Raw genomic sequence first — 18,246 nt, 5'->3', positions numbered from 1 at the left:
TCCCTAGGAGACCATGGGGACATTTCAAATTGGCCACATTTTGGAGCAAGAAGCCCTACACCTCTTCTTGTGGCTTGTTTTGAACCTGCTCCCTGCTAGTTTCCTTTGATACCTCCCACTTCATGCTTCTGAGGAGGATCATTTCATGCTCAGAAATCAATCTGTGCCCAGAAAACAGATATGACAATAGGGTGACTGGTCAAGAGACAGCACTGCCAGTTGAAAGTGGTGTTTAAGACTGCCCATTTATTGATGATAGTTTTCCAAATAGGACAGTGGTTTGGTTTGGTGCAGTTTGGATGGCAGTCAGAGAGCTTCGGTGGTTAATTCAGTCACAGTGCATTTAAGCCAAATTAGTGGAAAGGATAGGACTGTATGAGCTTGGCAAGACTCAGCATACCAGCAGGAGCAGAGATCCCATGAGGGAGAAGGACATGGGAGCAGAGTGGATTTCCTGGCAGGAGTGGGAGCACAAAGGTATGAGTGCTCTACAGGAGCAGCTGGCTTTGTTTCTAGCCATAAGGAGCAAAGAGGTTATCAAGGTGAATGAGACTTTGGAAACTCTGGGTGAATGGGAAAAAACATGCTAGCAGCTTTCTTGAGAACAATAGCAGGTGCCAGATGAGTCTGTGGTTTGTTAAAGTGTTGGATCTTATTCTCCACACAGTGCCTTTTTTTCCCCAATTCATATGGAAGCAGGGTCTGAAAGTCTCAGAGCTGGTGGAGCCCTATCCAGGCAGGTGAGGACTGGGTCAGGAGACCAGAGAAAGTGACATGGTGGTGCTAATGTGAGAATTCACTACTCCTACCTTCAAGGGTCATTCCAGTCAGTGCTATGAGACCCAGTGGTTTCATCTTGAATAAGAGGGTTGTATAATTACTGAACAGAAAGGTAATGGGGGAAAGGCAGGAAATATGCTGGGATGCTTTTACTTGCCAATCTGCAGTCCAAAGCCCTGCAATCACTGTCTCTCCCCTTGTTCTTTGGTTTAAAACTATGTGAGGTGGGATTGGGTGTCTCTGCCATGAGTTTTCTTTATGGAACTGACCAGAACCTAATAACATAAAGGCTAGGCATATATTCTGGCTGCCCTTAGGGCTGATTCTGGCCATCAGCTTGCCTCAGAAGCAGTGGGGGGAGTCTTGGACATGGCAGGTAGGATTGGGTTTTGACTGACACTGTGATCTTCTGTCAGAAATGCTCAGAGAAAAAGCATCAAAATGGTGATAGCCACTCTCAGTGCTGTACCACACTATCTGATGAAAGTGCAGGTAGTGCAGCAGCCCAGGAATGCTCTTATTTCTGCCTGGATCAGTTCTCATTGAGATAACTAAGTGTTGCACACTTTCTCGACTTCAACCCAAAAGAATGCCATCTTATAGGCATTTACCTTTTCTAAAATTACCTCCTCCATTTTTTTATCAAAAACTAATTTATTTTCCCAGATTATTTCTTTAACAAATGCTTTGGCGCTCTTTTAGCAGCACATATCCACTATGATAGTAACTCAGTTTTTTTTACGGAAATAGTTTTGTCTGGAGCTTTCTGGCTAACAAAACAAGCAGGATAACTTTGCTGTCTCCACCCAGCACATAGTAGACATACAACAGTATTATGCAATTTGACATGGCTGGCTGCTCCACCAGTAAAGGCAAAATCCAGAAAGATCTTTCTGCTGCTATTGCTGGAGATTATACCACTGTAGGATGTAGGAGTACCAGCAACATTGTGTGAAGACAGATCTTTGCTTAAGTGGTCTGTGGACATACTTCTCTGTTAAAGGCTCTCTGGAATCTCTTATAAAAGCCCCTCATTTATACTTGATCTCAGACAGAATCTCTCCCAAATGTCAGTTTGGCATGATATCTGAAATGAAGAACACCCCTCCCTGAAGACCCATGGTTTAATAGGCTTGAATACATTTTAAAATATAACAAATTGTCTTTCTTCTTAGGCTTAACAGCAGGCACAGTCTACCAAATCCCTTTAAGTAATCAATTGTGCCTCAGAATCTGAGAAGTATTTGGGAAGCAAGTTTCTTGTTATTAACCCTTTGAATAAACTCAAATCTGCTTGCTGCCTCCCGAAGTGGCTTGTAGGAAATCAAAGAACAGTATGAAAAGAATGAACACAGAACACACCAATCAGTGCCAGCAGTATTGCTGTTGTTACCTTTGGTGATGGCTCCACTGTATAGAATTATTAGACAACTCAAATTACTACTGAAATATTTTAATACTGTGCCTTTGCATCTGAAACTGATATAAATCTTGACTGGAGTGGTTCAAGAATGCATTCACATGAACAAAATAATGGAAAATATATTTAGCAGTCACATGAATAATGTAACTCCCTTCTTGGAAGGATTATGAAACTGTAATTTCTGCATTTCTTTGACTAGAATTTGGCTTTAGTGAAGCTAATGGCTAATCTCAGTCTTGGCCTTCTTCAATAGTATAAAAAAAGATAACAATTCCTGCTTTTCAATATTAAAAAAAAAAAAAAAAAAAAAAAAAAAAAAAAAAAAAAAGCTATTTGCAGTGGGCAAAAGGTTGCCAATATATTGTCTAATTTAGCAAGTGATTAAAAATTAAGAAGTGTAACTATAGATCATCAGAACAGTGAGATATGTCATGAAGGGCAAGCATATAAATAAACTAACCTGCTCAGTCAGTGTCTAAAAGAAACTTCAGTCATCTAGGATACGGAGAAGTTAATTATATTTTAAAAGGGAAATTAATTATCCCCTTAAAAGGGAATTTATATTTCCCACAGTGTTGGGGTAGATTATTAGCACAATCCACTGTAGCACATAAATGTCCCTGTTTACACCAGGTTTGAGGCAAGAGCTTCAGACATTGTAGCCTTGTCCTTTTATTGCAAGCAATCTCCGTGAGAGTGCTCCTGATACCAGGAACGCTGCCTAAACCTACCTCACTTGATGTGTCAATGGAAACTTCCCTAAAATTGTATTTTCTCTTCTTAGCTATGTTTTGCTTTTTATTTGACTCTATTGAAATATGTGAATTTGCTAGAACAATGTGGAATACAAAGTGGCATTATGTCCCAGATTAAATCTGATGCCGACCTGTTTGCCTCAGATTAGCTCAGTTTTCACTTCACCGGGTCCAAGTTATGGATTTATCTTTTTTCCTACAGGTTCCTAACTCACTGGCAACAAAACTGAGAGAAAAATATGCCATTATTCCATGTTTCCACAAGACTGTGATGGCCAGCTCCACTGAATACTTCCTGGTTCAGCTAGGTACCTCTTCCTCTTCTTCTTCAAAATAACCCAGAAATTCTAGAACTTTGCTCCTCAGTTCCTTCCTCCTTGTGCACAGAGAAGTGCTGGTTGCCACTGCAGCTGAAGTCCCACTTGCCTCATCCTCAGAGTCTCTTTGTATTTTCCTCCATTGTTCTGCTGTTTCTTCTTCCTCTTGCTCACTGGTGTGGAATTGAGATTTCATGGGCATCTCTCCTCTCTTTGCTGCTTCCTGAAGCAGTCCTTCTTTTTTTGTGTACCCAATACTCACAGCTAAGAACAGCTGCCACTGCAGCCACATGCCTTTTGGTCAATGCTTTTTTTTTTTTTTTTAACTGCTCTTCTCTCAATTGAACTCTAAACTGTGACAATGTTGGGGCTTTTTGTGTTGTTGTGTGGAAACTACCACACAGTACTACTATAGATATTATCAGAAAAGCCTCCTTCTTTTTTCATCCTTTTACCTCTTCTCGTAGAACTGTGATATCTCTCTCTTTTGAAACCTCTTCTTTCTTTCCAGATGCAGAAGTAATAGGGACATTTTTTAACTTCATTTGTTCCTTTATTTTTCACATCTGAATGCTTTTGCTCCCATTTGTAAAACTGCTTCAGATCTTTGCTATTTTAGACTGTAGTTCCACAGTCATGACCTATTTATCCTTCCAACTCCTGCCAAGATTACCAGAACCACTCATGTTCAACCAGTGGGCTCTTTCTTCCTTGGCAATACATGGTCTGAATCACTCATCAAGGGAAAGAATACTGTTACCACTGGAGAGCACTCTTATACAGCTACAAATACTGATTTATGTCCATCAGCTCCCTCCTTTATCCCATTTTCTTCATTGTCTGAAACATCTGGCAGGTATTTTAAGTGTTTGACCACCGTTGCTCATTAGAAGAGCTGGAGGAAGTTTTTTGGATGATCTTCAGAAGACTGGATCCTGTTACTCTACCTTCTGTGTCCACTTCCTTCATGTGCTTGTGGGACAATGGCACTGAGCTTGCCACTGGAGGTGGTCTGAAAGCTGAGGGAAACCTTGAAAGCTTTGCTTCCTGCCTCCTTACCTCATACTGTAAAGGAACCTGTGTTTTGTGGAGTCTAAGAAGTCATTTTACCAACTGCAGTCATTGCAAAAATTCATTTCCATCACTTCCTCCATCTCTTGATGCTTTTTAATGAGAGAGGAGAAGTTCTGTGGTTGAGCAGTCTGCCAGCAACCAGTGACAGCTTTCCTGAAATTCACCCAATTAATAGTTGGGTGGGTGACTCCATGCTGGGGTTTCAGGGGCATTTATAATGCAAATGCAGCTGATAATGCTCTTGACTATCATGGGACCATAGCAGTTGCTCAAGGCATTAGCAGGCAGCTAATGCTCCCAAAGCTGTCTTTGGCTGAACCAGCCCCACTTCCACAGGATGTGCTCCAGCTCTTGCTGTCCTGGTGGCATCCACTGATCTCACTCCAGCTCAACATCTCCCTTGAACTGGGTTGGGGGGCAAAATTGAGCACAGTATTTCAGTTATGGTCCAACAAGTGCCAAGTAAAAGGGTGCAATCCCTTCCACTGCCACCCTACCTCTGCTCCTGTGAGCACAGCCGAGGATGTTGCCTGCCTGCCTTGCTGTCAGAGGAATCAGCAGTGGATTGCAGATTCATGCTTCACCTAAAGCCCACCAGGACCCCCAGGCCCTTTGGAACAGAGCTGCTCCCCAGGCAGTCAGTACCCAGACTCCTTTGCTATCTTGAGTATGTCTGTGGTGGTCTGGAAGATTTTTTTTAGTAACTTGCTTGGCTTGGGATTCTCTGGACTTGATGTCACATCCTGCAAAATACCCAGAGAAAATTTAGACTACTCTGAAGGGCTATTTTGTACCATCAGTTGAAAACAGGAACCATCCGGGATGGGGATCAAGTTTTGTGAAGATATATTTCTAATGGCAGAAACCTTTATCACTCTGGACATTTGCTGAAAATTATTGCAATCCGGCTTTGCCTATGAATCAGCAGTCATTAAATCTTACATCGTGAGTACAAGAGGCCAGATAATACATTTTGCCAAGGTCTCTCCAGGACTTGCTGGAATGTGATGGCTCTTTAGGCTCTTTTGAGTGATGCATGTCACATACTGCACATAAAAAAATGTACCAGCTCTCCATATGATCATACCAAGCCTCTGAAGATTTCTCTGGCTCTTCAGTTGCTTAGCTCAGATTCACAAGTGGGACACAGCGCTTCGTTCTTCAGCTTGCATGGAAATGCTGACTTGTTTAATTTAAGAATTATTAGTGGGATTTTTAGAAGGGCCTTAAGTGACTTATGAACATAAGCCCCATTGAAAGTCGAATCCTACTTTCCATAAATATCGACCATATTTCTTCTGGTAAAATGTTTCTGGCTCAAGGGCCTCCTGCCAAAAACAACCTGTCTCCATTTCTAGACAACTTTCACCCTGCATTTTTGATATGTGCGACGTCCCCGCGGAGCGCAGCGTTGCAGGTCAGGAAATGAGTGTGGAACAAAAGAAGCGTAGGAAGCACTGCCGACTGCGGATCTGACCTGGGAGACAAGACACGGAGCGGCTGCGGCGGGGCTGGGAGAGCTGCAGCTCCCTGGGACTCCAGCCAGGAAATTGCACACAGCCCAGAGCCACAGACCCTCACCATTTTTTTTTCTTCACACTGACAGATGTCCCTCTCTAGCAACCTGTCATGCCAGAGAGAAGTTACAGAGGTGACAAAAAATGTCAGTCGGGGATTATGGCTGTTCCTCTGACTGGTTTCCATTGTCTGCTTGCAGGCAGAAAATAGGTGAGCTGCTTAGGCATGGCTGTGAGCAGCAAGAGACTGGGGACAATGAAGGCTGCAGCTGGAAAACACAGGAGAAGGCAGGAAATCTATGTTCTCTTCCTTTCCTTTCACCCCTGCCTATACTGGCTGCTCACTCCAACAGCTGATTCTTCCCTTTCCATACATGGCTTGTGAAACATCTCACTGACCACGGTAGCTGGAGATTTCCAGAATACTCAGACCAAATACCTGATCAATTCAGGTTCTTTTCCACAAACAGAAATTCAGGACAAGGAGATGAGGGGAGCTTTCTAAAGGGAAAATATTACTGTGACACCAGCTGGAAAAACAAGTATTTGCTAATGTCCTTCTGTGCTCAGGGTGTCATCAGCACAGGAATTTTAGCATGGCCATCACTGGGCTTCTGAGCCTTGGACGGGGAAGCATTTGCTGCAGCGTTACAGTACCTCCCATCTTTAAAACAGACAGGTATCACTTCTGAGGTACCTTTAATATTACTTCAGGTTGGATTCCTCCAGTATTGAGAGACGACAAATTTTATAAAAAAATATCTGTCCATGACCTGAAATGTATATAAAAGACAACAAGACTTTTGACATACAACTAATAACAAAGATTATAAAAAAAAGATATAACAAACTGCCATCACAGTGGGTAGAAGAGATGCACAGAAGAACACTGGTTAAAAAAAGGACAGTTTTGGGGACAGTATGAGCTATCCAGGGCTGTGAGTACAGGAGATCTCAGCTTGGTTACAACCTCTGGTCTTCTCATCATTCAGCTGAGGTTCTGGCTGAAGGATGCCATAACTCCCCCTCTCCTGGTGATCCAAGTCCTCTTACAGTAAAAATAAGGAGTGAGAAAGAGAAAATGAGATTAGCCCTGACCATTACCTGAAGGCTGAGTTTGGATCTCCCAAGCCAGAAGTTCACCTTTGCTTCTGATCACATGGTATATACTGACCCTATGGAATCTTTTCCTACCTCCTTAGATGGAACAGGTCATTCAACAGACTGGAAAACACTGCTGAATGACACATTTCTGGTAAGCATAGGCTCATTCGCTATAAAAGAACAAAAGGAAGATTTAAGAGAGAAATAATGGAGGAAAAAAAAAACATTTTTCTTGGTTTGTATTTTAATTTTGGAGAAGCAGACTACTACATTTCTGCTGTACTTTCTTAACAGATACCAGGAGACTTTTCAAAGGTTATTTTTGGAGCCATTAGATCTCATTCTTTCCTGGAGCCGTAGCCAGGTCAACAACACTAAGGAATGACAATTTGTACCCAATGAACTCTGCCTCTCAAGCTCTGTGTCCTGTGGAGCAGACACTGCTTCCTGAAAGAAGTCTAGCAGGGTTTGTTTTGGGGTTCAGCTTGTTTCCTTGAGTCCCCTTGGAAAGCGACCATGGCAATTAGAAATATTAATTGAGCTGCACAGAAACTCAGCCAGAAACTTGTGCTCTCCTTCAGGGAGCAGCCACTGAGACCTGGATGCCAGCTGAGGTCTGAGAGGTTTAACAGGCTGCTAAACTCAAGGACAGGAGCCAGGTCTGTGCTGGGGACACCAGCCATGCTGCTGACTATGGCTTGTAATGCTGATGTGACACAGCACCCTCATGTGTGTGCTCCTGCATGTGGGGCCTGGCTGCCTAAGTGCCCACATGTGCTGCTTCCAGGCTGGGTCTGTGCTGATTCCCAGCCTGAGAAGTGCCTAATGTAAGCAAGATGCATGCTTGAAAGAAATGCTGAAATCCCAGCCCTGCTGGCCAAGCCACCTCTCCAACTTCTTGTTGCAGCCACTGGCACAAAGGAGGGCAGGAGGAGCCAAGATCTCACTTTTTTCATCTCTGAGAGCTTTGGTTTTAAACCTGTAACCTGGGGGAGGAATATGCAAGCTGTTCCCTCTTGTGCTCTTTATTTTTAATATATAGTGGGAGATTCAGTAAGCCATTACTTTCCTTTTCCCCTCCTGTGTGATTAATTTTGCAAAGGAGTCTGCCTATGACAGAAATAGTGACAAACACGAGCAGCTCCTCACCTGCTTCCCAAATGTGCCTTTGGGGCCAGTCTGTGAACCATTCCATCAGGCTGATGGAGAGTCACATAAGCAGCTTCTTCCACCCTTGGAGGGCATGAAGCCCCTGCCTTGCTGTGGATCCCAGAGGTGGAAGCTGGAGCAAAAAAATATGGTGCACAGGTGACACCACCTGACTGGCAGCTGAGAAAACAGATGCTTGGCTTCACACGCTCAAGGGATGCACACTTCCATGCTGTTAAGAATATCTCCCTATCAGTGGCTGGTGGGATAGTGGCACAAAAGAAAGTCACCCTCTGACTTTATTTTACTTTTCTGTAGCTACAGCCTTAAAAATCTGGAAAAGGTGTTCCACACTAAATCAACTATACTTTTCAGCCTAGATCGACTATCAGGAAGTAGTCTTTTAGTTGCCCCTTAAATACAAAATCATATTGTATTTAAAACTAGCAGTGAACATTGGCTATAATCTTTGTGTGTAAATGTTTTACACAAAGACAAACTCCACAGATGATTGAATTTCAGCATACACCAAAACACTTTCTTGAAGGATTCAAGGTGTTTAGTGGCAGGGACTAGTTAACACTAGTGGCTGAAGAGATAAAAACAGCACTACTAACGTAAGGAACGCAAGGGAGCTCACCAAAGGTGATTCCTAATAGTTTTTTGAGTTTCCTATCATGCCTCCTGGAAATAAATATCTTTCATATGCTGTTTTGCTAAATGGGGCACAGAAAAAGGAAGTGTATATCTTCTCTCTTCAGTGGGCACTTCACAAGTAGTGGCCTCCACTTTCTACCTTAGCCTGAAGAGGAGTCCCTTGTCCACACATGGGCCTTCCAAATTTCCATGAGGGAAACTTTTGGTTTGACACAGCCTCTTTCTGCAGGGTGCCACCTTGCTGTACTTGCTGCTGCAGTGACTGTCACTCACCTCAGACCTGGGTGCTGCAGAAACTCTGCCATGTCCAAGCCACTAAAGGTGGTCTGAACCTGCACATGCAGCTGTTTTCCTGATGTCATCATGCTCTAATACAGAACAGCAACCATACCTGAAAGCCCTGCCTTGTGCATTCATCAACCAGCCCTGCACATTCCCCAGGAACTATGGATATTCTGCTACCAAAATCTGTTTTGTTCTGCCTTCTCTCTGCCCTATATTTATCAATGCCACACCTTAGATGGCAGGATGAGGAGTCTCTGCGGTGTCTTTAACACAACACAAGAACAGTGGTTTTCTTATTTCTAGTTCAGTCTTTGAGGAAAGATAGCCTGAAATGGAACACATCCTGATCCATCAGTGATGAATGACACTGATCTGTTTATACAGATGTTTATACAGTTTTAGTTAATTGCAATTATTTATTGTTCCAAATTCCAAAGCAGCTTGCAGCATTGCAGAGATCTGCTAAGTGATCAGTGTTCTGCAGAGATGCTGTGAACATTGGTTTATAAAGTATAGGTGAGGCCCAGCATGAATCTATACCAAAGAAGTTCCCTGCAAAAAAGTGAAACGTTGAGTTTGTTCTTAGCAGCCCATTTCAGCCTCCATTACCACTGCAGCATAGATGCCCTTAGTGCGACATGGTGGGAGAGGAATTTTAACATGACAGGTGGCACAGATGGGTCAGAGAAGGGACACTTTCTTCTCCTCCAGTCTCCTAACTCATCCAACTCCCTCCTGCCTCTAGCAAATGTTATTTCCTTTAGCTCCTTTGTGTGGGTGCTGACAAAATGCAGGCCTACAGCAATGTTTTTTCCATTTGAAAAAATAGGGAAGCCTGAATTAAGTCTTCCCTGTTGATGTTTGCACTGTGATATGTTTATTTTGGTTTATTTTTATGCAGCTTAGTGCTCTCTTAATTCAGTCACATTTACTCCTCCTGCTCACCTTCAAGTTCACGATTATCAGCTTCTTACTTGCTTACCATCAGGGATGTGCAGTTCATTCTTTGCTCCTCCACATTAAAAGCACTTTGGAGGGTTTGCTTTTTGCTGTTCAGATCCTCACACCTTCATGTAGCTGCTGCTGCTGTCCTGCTTTCATATGGGCAACCATATCCTTGATATTTAATTTTATTTTAAATTTCATCTGATAATTCAACTGACTATTCCAACTCAGAATCATAGGGATCAGCCTAGAAACTATACTTTCATTTTCCTGGGATCAGGAGATTGTGAGAACAGTGGTAGTTTGGCTGGATGAAGGGTTCATGCATCACTCTATTCCACATGTGACTGATGGCTTTTACCAAATCATGGCCATCCTTAGCAAGTTGATACTCTTATATTTAATACCATCTTTTGTTTATGCTGAACCTTTTAGCATGTTGCTCTTTCACTAACGTGCTATTAGTACTGTGCCTCTATAAGCTAAGAAAAAGCTTTGTATATTTCATTGTTTTGGAACAAAATACGTAGTTTTGTGAGTAAAAATAAAATGGTCCACAATGAATATGGCATAAAGTGTAAATTGCAAATCAGAGCTGACAATTGAATGCCTGAAAATCCGATGTTGCAATTTTCCCCCTTTCTTTAAGACCTTTGAACAAATCATTTGGGGCTCACAACATCTGAAAGCGCTTAGGTGAAAGTGGCATGAAGAGGTGTGATCAAAGCCATTTTCATAGCAGACATAAAAATCATAGCATATCTGATTTAAAACAGGGTAAGCAAAAGCTACCCTGCCTGCTGGAGAAGATTCCATTGAAACTAGTTTTAGCTATCATGAGGCTCAAGTAGCATGTTTGGGACGCTGGAGATTTGGATCTGAAGCGAACCCTCACCAACAGGCATTTAAATACGCTAGAGACTCCGACTCTTGCAATGTTATGATGTTATGTATATGAAGAAAACTCACTTTAAATTATGCAGTCTGATGTTAGGATGAAGTTAAATTGCATACGAAATAATAATTTTCATTATCAGTTAAAAAATCACCCCGCATTTTAAAAAGCTGTTCGTAGGCATCTCGCAATGTAGGTTAAAAGAGAAGAAAAAAACCCAACTTTTTAGCAAGGTAAAAAATAATGTGTTTAGCTTCAGGCACTCTTTAAACTGCCTTTTTTCTGAGAAGAGAACACAGATGTGTGAGATTCTGGATTTAGTTCCAAGCCAATACTCTTAATTAACTCCAAATTGTTTAAATATATAACATCTCGTGCAGGATGTAGCATCCTGGGGGTGCACTGGGCTGCACCCAGGTGTCTGCTGTTCCCAAAGTTCACCTGCAGCACCCCAAACCACTGCAAGGGGCAAACATATCTGCCTCATAATGGCAAATTACTTCAATGTGTGCCTGTTCTTTGGGCATGAAAATAAGGCCAGAAGGGTGTTCATACTGGCAGGAATGCTTGGGATATGAAACAGAAGTATCAGTTAAAGCTTGAAGAGCACATTTTGCCATTGCTTTCAAATCACCCTGGGAATAACTGGGAGAAGGAAAAGGTACTTAGGAAAGACATAGGGGCTCTGGAAGATGGAAACTGGTCCTAGACTGCAGCTCTCAAGAATAAACAGTAGGCAATGAGCAAGTTGGGAGACTGGGTTTCGTTGGGCCAAGAGATGGGTTCTAGAGACATGCAAAATGAAACAGAAAAAAGAATTTTCAATGAATTGGAATTCACTTTATGTGGTCTGTTCCATCAATGAAAAAGATTCAGAGGTTCACAAGTCAAAAGGGAGTTGCCAGTGCCTTCCTGTGGCCCCAGCTAAGGGTCCCTCAGCTCCCAGGGTGCAGATGTCATTGTTCGTGCTGATTGTAGGCTGCACAGGTCCTGTGGGCAGCAGCACCAAAAACAGCTCTGGGGGAAGTTCATATTTCTGTCCATTGGGGCAGGTTGTGTGCAGGAACCAGCACGTAGAGCTTCCAGCTGAGCACCCAGGGTAAAGGAAAATGTTATGGTACTCCTCAGTCCTATGGTTGATGTCCCCACTGAGGTCCTGAGGAAACTTTGGTGCATAAGCATGTAAGTGAGAGGTCTTTATCCTGTGCAAAGAAATCTTCTGATTTATTAATTTTTTTACTTTAATATTATTGGGTTTTTGCAATCCATGCATTTATATGCAAATACAAGTATACACAAGCTTTTTGTACCTGATTTTTCTCCTGTATTTGACTGGTAAGATACCACTGTAACTTCAATAACTTCAGGAGGCTTGCTCAGAGCTAAAAGTAGTGTAAATGAGTGGATAATCAAGTCACCCCCCAGTTTCTGGGCTGCATGCAGACAGTGTCCTGAGGATATATCTGTGCTGAGACCCACGCCGTGAGGAGATCCCCAAGCAAGCAGCCAGAGAGCTCTGGATGGCTGTATCAGTGTGCTATGATGCTATTAATTAGTCCTGAGTTAATTAGCCCTTGCAAGAGGCAGTGTTAACCTGGCTGTGTGGCTTTGGGGACCTGTGTAGAGTCTCTGCATGGGACTGTGCCATGTCATGCCTTGAGGATGTGCCATCCCTTTCTGAGGCAAAGCAAGGTCTGCCACACTTTGTGCCACACAGGTGGGACAGGGGATTTTGAGGAAGGATGGTCTGTGTTGCTCAGAGGAGCAGTGAGGAAGACCACAGAGTGAAAGGAAAAGGTTTTGGCAAAGGTCTGTAGAGGGGGCCTGAGTCACAGGGAGAATTTGAAAAGGTAAGAAGGAGGTTGATTATTTTCTGTCATGGGATCAAGTGAAACAGACCCAAACCAAAGAAAATGAAGCATTTTTTTCATGCAATGGATAGTTAAGAAATCAAACTCTCTGTTTCAGTATTTTGTGTGTATTGGACATTTATACAGGCTCAAAAAGCTAATTAGACAAATGAAAAAGCCACCCAAAGCTGTCAAATTTCACAACTCTCTTTAGGCTAAGGAAGTCTTGGGGCAGCAGCCACTTGAGGCCAGGAAACCACATCAAAGACAAGTCACTACTCCATCCCCTAGTCTTGCATTTTTTCCCTGTCATCTGCTGCTGGCCAGTGTCAGTGCCAGCCCTGGCTCAGAGAAGAGTAGAGCTCTTCCCAGGTGTCACTGCCATATTTGGAGCAAATCTCATAGGTGTTCCCAATCTCCAAGGTGCTTCTTGTGGTTAACAATGTGCCTCCATCAAAAGTGTTCAGCTAGTAGGCATGTCCTTGGAAGAGGAACAATCAGAATCACAGAATCACAGAAAGTTCTGGGCTGGAAGGGGGCTTAAAGACCATTTGGTTTCAACTCCCTGTCATGGGTATGGATGCCACTCACTAGATCAAGTTGCTCAGGGCCCTACTATTAGGACCACAGAAAAAATAATAGTGCAAAATCATGTCATTTTTTTATTGTGGGGTTTTATCCATACTGCAGAAGAAAGCATGGCACCAGCTCATGACTTACACTGAGAAAAATTACAACATGGCCCACACAGAGCATAGAAAGAATATGTTACTTGGATAAAATCTTAGGCCAACTCATACCAACTTAAGTAGTGTAGGAATACAATACCAAACCCCAGACACTGTGTGTCTCATTCTGAGAAAAATTCAAGCATGTATTGCCACAGACAGGCTAGCACCAGCATTTCTGATATTTAACAAAAGCTTAGTAACTTCAAATAGTACAGAAAGATCTAGTAGCATGTAATAAGTGAAGTAAGCAAAGAATTGTGGAGCTGTAATGCTGAGCAGGCTGATTGATATTTGTCAGGCTTCTGAAGCTCAGCTCCATCCCTTATGTTCAAGGCAGGCAACTGAGAAAAGGAAATTCAGAAAAGGATAATAATTAGTGGTGTCTCCCTCAGCAAAGGCCTTGAAAGTTTCCAAACTGGCTCCTGCCTTTCTCAGCCTGACAGGAATTAGCCCAGAGGATCCGTGTGTATGAAAATATTTGTCTGATTTAACAACATCATTCATATGTTCAGGAACTCCTTTGAACAACCAAGTGAGCCAGGAATCTAATGAACAAACAGTCGAATGTAACCTCTGGATAACCCTCTAATCTTCTCCATTCCCCTTGAAAATCCGAGGAGGAAAACACTAGAAGACAACAGATTGAAACAGCCTGACCGAGGGAACTGCTGGCGGACAGCTAGGCACGGGTGTTTCTCTTGTTTGCAAATTTTAGCAATTAAGAAAGTGTTGAAAGATTCTGAAAACATGTTATCGAGAGAAGAGAGACTCCTAGGATTTAAATGTCAGACAGAAATAGGGTAAAAGACTGATTGGCTTTAGTTGATGGTAAGTCAAAACTAAATTCAGACTTTCCCCTCAAACAACATAAGCTGTCAAATATGAAAGTGAGCAAGTCATTCCTCTGATTTCACAGGCTATGAATACCAAAGCAACACATACCATAATAGCAAGGCAGTGTTGAGAGGAGCTCTAAAACTCCATCTGATCCTCCATATGTTGCAAGAGAAGTAAGAGTTTCTGAAGGAGACAGAGTCACAGGGAGAAGAAAATGTCTCAAAGACTCTGGAGATGGTTTTGTGGGCAGATACTACTATGAGAAGGGAAGCAGAAGTAAAAAAAACAAGCCAGATATTGATTAGGAAAAGCTGTGAATAAGGTTAAACATTTACAAATAACACATCAAGCAGCTAACATCTAATCAAAACCATGGTCTTTCATTTTATGCCAGAAAATTAATTATATTGAATTAAATCTAAAGAACAAAGGTGATTGGAAATAAAGCATGTTGAAGGATGAATGAATCAACAGGAATCTTAAATTCATGAGGAACAATGACCTAGCCACCAAATCAAATGCGGGTTCGCAAATGTAATTAAGAAAATAAAAATAATCCTATGTCAATCATTGAACAGTTACAGCATGGGGAGTAATGAGTGAAATGATGACAGTCAAGAAAAAAAAGAAACATCTAATAGTTGTTTTCTATTAAAAAAAAAAAAAAAAGTATGAAAGACTCCGAAAGGTGGGCATTGCCCTGAGTTGAAAATCTCAATATGCCTTTTGACTCTTAGTTCTTGTCGATCTCTGGTCTCATTGTCTGCAAAGACAGCTTTGTTTCTGCTTATCCACTGCCCATTACTTAATCAGGACATAATTCACCTTGTGGAGATGTTGCTATATCTTAGGGCCCCGTGATTTTATCATGCCGAAGTGACTCGGCAAACAAAGCAGCATAATTTGTCACTGAACTTCTGGCCACCCTTCTAAACAAGCAAATCATTGGTCCCTAAAACAAGGATGAAGGTTGCCTGAGAACAAGAGCCTAGAATGGACACAAAAATTAAACAGCAGACAAACAAGGAAGAGATCATTAGATTGGAGACAGCCAGTATTCCAGGGCTCACTTGGACACAGCCATGGCCTGTATAGCCATAGGACTTTAAATTATAAGCATCTTGGAACTACTTTACATTTTAAATCTTAAAGCAAGCACTCTACATTGCTCCCTGAGGTCCATGCAAAAGTAATGGTTTGGTAGGATGCTCAGCAGGATCCCATGCTGCTGGCACAGTCAACAGCACTATAGCAGCAGATTCTTTCCCAATAGCTCAGTGATTCTTAATTGTTCAGATTTGGGCATCCAGAAGGATCACTGCCCAAGCAAGTGACATCTACAGCAGAAACAACCATAAATGTGCTTTGCTTTACCATCCCAGAGAAGTTTGCAGATGAAAATTTATGCTTAGAAAATAATAAATAAGAGAAGCATCAGGGACACGCCTAAAACCCATCTTGACCCTGCTTAAAATTTAGTTGTGTGCTCATAAGAAAAATAATGGCACAGAGGAAATGCCTTTTCCTGCAGAAAAGCAGAATTCTGTCATCTCTTTGTCCTACACATGGACTAGATGAACCAGAAAAGACATTTTACTCTTGGAGTTTTTATTCCAAATCACATCTAAGGTTTGGGACATTACTCACATAGATGATTGCTTACTACAAAAGCCATCTGTTTTATACTTGAAAATAAATAGACAATGAAATATCTCAATGTATTTCATTTTACCCTTTACTAAACTGCATTTGTGTGCTTAACGTTAACCTTCCCATTCAAATGTCATTAGCTGCTAATTAAGATGTTGATATGCTGATTGTATATCTTGCAGTAGGAGATGATTTGCAGGCACTTACTAGGTGTTTATCAAACTCCAGCACACGTATTGGTTTAGCATGTGTGGCACATTTAATTTACTGAACACTGTCCCAGCTCTCCACATTTTTTTTTTCCTAATACATAATAAGCAAAACATGGCAAGTTGTCAGGAATAACCTCAGAAGAGAAGTGACCTAGGCAGTCTCGTGCAAACAGTTTTTACCTATGATTTCAAGATACCTGATTTAGAAAGCTCTAAAACTATCCCAGCATATTACTAACAAAATGAATAAGCCCTCTGAATTTGTTTACAATTTGCACTGTCCCATAGTCAGAGAGAGAAGCCGCCATAGTGTTATAGGGTTTTTTCCAAGCAACTTCCTTGCTGCTGGCAAGAAGTTTAAGTCAGAGAAAGGCAGTGATGATTCTGCTAGTGCAAAAGCAGTTCTGCAACACAGGGTACATTTTCACAGGACTTTTTAATATAATTTATGAATATTTGCTCGCAACATAATTGTCTTTTCTGCTGACATTTTCAAAGCAACACTGTGATTTGTTGGGTCTCCTGAGAGTCCAAGTACAAAACTGATAATTATATTAAATATACATAGACAATAAAGAGTGTGTTTACATAACTATGCCCATAAATATCTGGTTGAACAGTCATTGTTCTCAAAACCCTTTTAAGCAGCTCTCAGAGGGATCCAATTCTAATGACATGATGGTTTAAAAGATGTTGCTCAGTCTTGTTCCATATTTAATTAACTTTCCTTTTTTAAACTTGTGATGGTGGAGACAATAACAAATAGCTCTGAAAAGAGAACGAGCCTTGAAACATGAGTGAGACCTTGTCAGGCTTTTGTGTGGCACATACAGAAGAAGATCTGCACACAAGAGTTGGTGGCCAGGGACTGTCCAGCTCCTGGGGGACTGTTGCTGTAGCATTCACAGTTCACTACGACTAATAACAACAGCAACAACAATAATAATAATTAAACAGATCTTCTGCATACCAATAAGGGAAGTGACATAGGGAGGGAAAGTGAATGTATTAAAGGGAAAAATTGGTTGAATGGGCCTCAACTTGTTTATTTTTGTGCTGTTATAGAGCAGTGAAGCAAATACTTTAAAGAGAATGGCACATTGCCCACCAAGATGTAAAGGGCGTGTGAGCATTAATTGAGCATCAGTGTATGACTGAGCACATTAAGCAGGAATCAAGGTAACATTTCCTAATTCATGGACAGTCTTATTCTGTGGAGTCCTTCACATTGCCTCATCCTAGACAGGGCTGCTACAGCAGCACAATATTCTGTTTTCACACTGAGCTATTTTTAATTGTCACCAATTATAATTAATTTACTTTTATGTGCCCTGGTTGTCACAATATTAACATTTCTAAGTCTTTCCCTTTGCAGGCTGTGAGAATCTGTTGTGACATCTCAATAAAGTGGGATTCAATCAAGGTGTGAATGAATTGTTAATCTTGTTATAAATAGAAAATGCCATATGTTGGTAAGGAAGGGACGTCTCCCTTTTTCTGTTGTTGAGGACAGTGGTAATGAAACAAAGTGAGTGGTCAGGCCAGAATTACTAATAAAGTCCAGTCACTGAGACATGGAAAGAACTTCAGCTTTCCCCCTGCTATTAAGAAGGAAAGGATAACTATTAATGTGTCCTAAGCAGAGCTTTTGAAATGTTTTTCATGGGGTTTGCAAACTTGTAATTCAGGAAAAGCAGAGACATCAAAGAAATTCTGATAACCTCCATGTACACTGAACCATCTAAAATGGATTGGAAAGTCTAAATTACAGGCACCTGGCTATGAACACATGTATGATGGCAGCAATTCTGGGTTTGGGTAGTTGAATGTCATAAAGGCCTAATACATGCTTATTCCTGGACTATCTTTTGTTCAGATCAAGAACCAGTGCATTTCCTCATAAATCCAGTACTCAGATATTGTGTGGGTAGGTCACTTCACTTCTGCAGTATAAATTCTGTATTTATATCTGCTTTAGGTCTGTGACATTTCCTAAACGCAGCTCTGGCAAACAAGCAAAAGGACTAATTGCTTTATTAAACTATTACTTGGAGCAAAGCCCATG

This window comes from Oenanthe melanoleuca, chromosome 2, assembly GCF_029582105.1.
Source record: "Oenanthe melanoleuca isolate GR-GAL-2019-014 chromosome 2, OMel1.0, whole genome shotgun sequence".
Classification (NCBI taxonomy): Eukaryota; Metazoa; Chordata; class Aves; order Passeriformes; family Muscicapidae; genus Oenanthe; species Oenanthe melanoleuca.
The sequence above is the reverse complement of the archived record's forward strand: the minus strand, read 5'-3'. Positions refer to the sequence as shown.